Source organism: Rhinolophus sinicus, linkage group LG13 (genome assembly GCF_036562045.2).
Source record: "Rhinolophus sinicus isolate RSC01 linkage group LG13, ASM3656204v1, whole genome shotgun sequence".
NCBI classification, from domain to species: Eukaryota; Metazoa; Chordata; class Mammalia; order Chiroptera; family Rhinolophidae; genus Rhinolophus; species Rhinolophus sinicus.
This window is the reverse complement of record NC_133762.1, coordinates 24,999,528-25,001,806: the sequence shown is the minus strand read 5'-3', so window position 1 is coordinate 25,001,806 and position 2,279 is coordinate 24,999,528. Positions and strand designations below refer to the sequence as shown.

Below are 2,279 nucleotides of genomic sequence, written 5' to 3'. Positions count from 1 at the left end.
GCAGGAAAGAAGGGTAGGGACTATCAGGAGGGAGATCTGCAATGAAAATACAGTGGCCAGGGACGGTCTCGCTGGAAAGGTGATCATTTAGCAGAACTGCATGACTTAAGGGGACAAGTGATGTGGATCTGGAGAAAAGGTACTCCAGGGAGAAGCATGTGCAAAGGCCCTGAGGTGCGAGCAAGCCTGGTGTGCCCGGGGAACAGCAAGGAGTGGAGTGAGTGAGTGATAGGTGACAGAGTCAGAGCAGTGATGGGGGACAAATCATTTAGGTCCCTGTACATCATTGGGGAGGTCGTTGACTTTTATTCTTAGTGAGGGGGGCGCTAGAGGAGGATTTGAGTTGGGCAGGAGTAGGACCAGCCTGTACTGAGAACAAAGGCAGAGGAAGGGGGACCAAGGAGGAGCCTGGTGTGATTATTCAGATGAGAGGTGGTGGTGGCTGGGCCCAGGGAGCTGCAGGGCAGGTGGGCAGAAGAGAACAGATTCACGAAATATTCAGAAGGGAGACTGGTCTGGCTCAGTGCTTGATTGGATGGGGGGAGGCAGTGACGTGAGCAAGAAGGAGGCGCTCCGGATAACCAGGCTCTGGGTAGAAGGTACCAGTCATGATGACAGCAACCAGATTCCCAGGGTCCCGTCCCACTCGCTTCCCACGCTGCAACCAGAGTGGTCATCCCCAAGGAAGTTCCAGCTGTCTTATTTGCATTTCCCTCAGAAGCAGACCTTGTGACAAGTCCAGCCCAGTTAATACTGTGGGGAGTGGGGGAAGGAAAGTGGGCAAGAGAGCGGCTGCTATGGGAAGTGTCTGCGTGGACAACCAGAGCTCAGCCCTGCTGGGGAGTGAGGGGGCAGTGTAGGTCTGGGAGCCGAGGTATGGATCCATCAGCTCTCTGTCTGCCAGTGGCTGAGGGCTGCAGCCTCAAGGGGCACTTCAGGCTGGTCCTACTGGCTGGCAGAACAGGCATGCAGTACCAGAAACAGCCCTCAGGTAGACTTGCAGGAATGTGGATGTTATAAGGATGCTGCTAATAATTATAAATAATTATCACCAAACAGCAGAGCTCTTAAATGTGCCCCAGGGAAGGAGGCGAGCCCACCTGAACTCAAATTATACAACACATACAGTTGCATTTCCTGACTATTGTGTTTTTCCTCCAAAAATCTCAAAGCAGCATTTATACTAGAGGAAATTTAATTTAAACCACAAAGAGATCTATGCTTATACAACTAACAGCCCGGTTACCCCGTAGTTAATTGAAGTCATTGGAGAATTGTTTCAAAGTGGATTTTGTGCTCCAGTCTGGGGCCCATGACCCTGTTCTTGTCACTGTAACCAAGTCCCGTGGCTCTGTGGCTTTGGAGACCATCTGGCAGTCCTTTGAGGAGGGCACAGCTCACAGTGGCCCATGCGGGGATTGAACCGGCAACCTTGGTGTTACTAGCACCACACTCTAACCAACTGAGCCAACCAGCCACCCCTGTGGGATAACTTTCTTGATGCACTGAGATCGGCTCTTCTATCACCAAGGGTGATTGTCTTTAATCAAAGGTCTCAGTAATAATGTTTAGCCTGCCATCCAGAGGCTTCTTTGTTGTTCTTTATCATTAGGATCCCAAACGTGAATACAAATTCTCAGCTTTTCCTTGTCTTGATTACCTACTTCAAAATAATATTCGGCTCTCTAGGCTAGATTTTGGATTTGGACAGACCTGGGTTTGAATGCAAATTTGGTTATTCGTTTCTGATTCGGGTGACTTGAGAAAGTCCGTTTTCACTTCTCCGGGTTTTAGTTTTCTTACCTGTAAAATGGACACGCTGGTGCGTAAGTCCCCTCTTACTCTCCTTCCCACCCCACAACACAGATAAGCACAAACATTTAAAGGGCGTTTTTATGTGCCAGGCCTCTTGCTGAAAACATGACAGTCATTATTTTATTAAATCATCATAAAGGTCCTCTGAGGGTGGAAAGATCACCATCTCCATTTTAAAGACAGGACCTGAAGACACTGGGATGGGGGAGAGACATGCAGGATCTATAAATGGGACACGGAGTGGCCCTTATCAGGCACTCACTACGTCACTTATTGAGTGAATCGGGGAAAACACGTCCCTCTTGTTGAATTAACTCTCTTCCACATGGTGAGTTTTTGGCTTATCAACCAACCCCCCTCTCCTCCCGCCCCCCTCTTTGTTTTCTTCAATGTGGCTGGCATGATGAGACTGGGTCTCGTCCTCAAGAGTGTCTACCAGGTCAGGCTAGAGGCCCAAGAGAAGA

General features: G+C 49.4%; 1 non-coding gene across 1 annotated transcript; it reads right to left on the bottom strand.

The window, feature by feature from the left end:
• Positions 1-1,403: 1,403 nt before the first annotated feature.
• Positions 1,404-1,477, bottom strand: TRNAT-AGU (transfer RNA threonine (anticodon AGU)). Its single transcript has one exon. It is a non-coding gene; the product is annotated as a tRNA-Thr (tRNA).
• Positions 1,478-2,279: the final 802 nt, after the last annotated feature.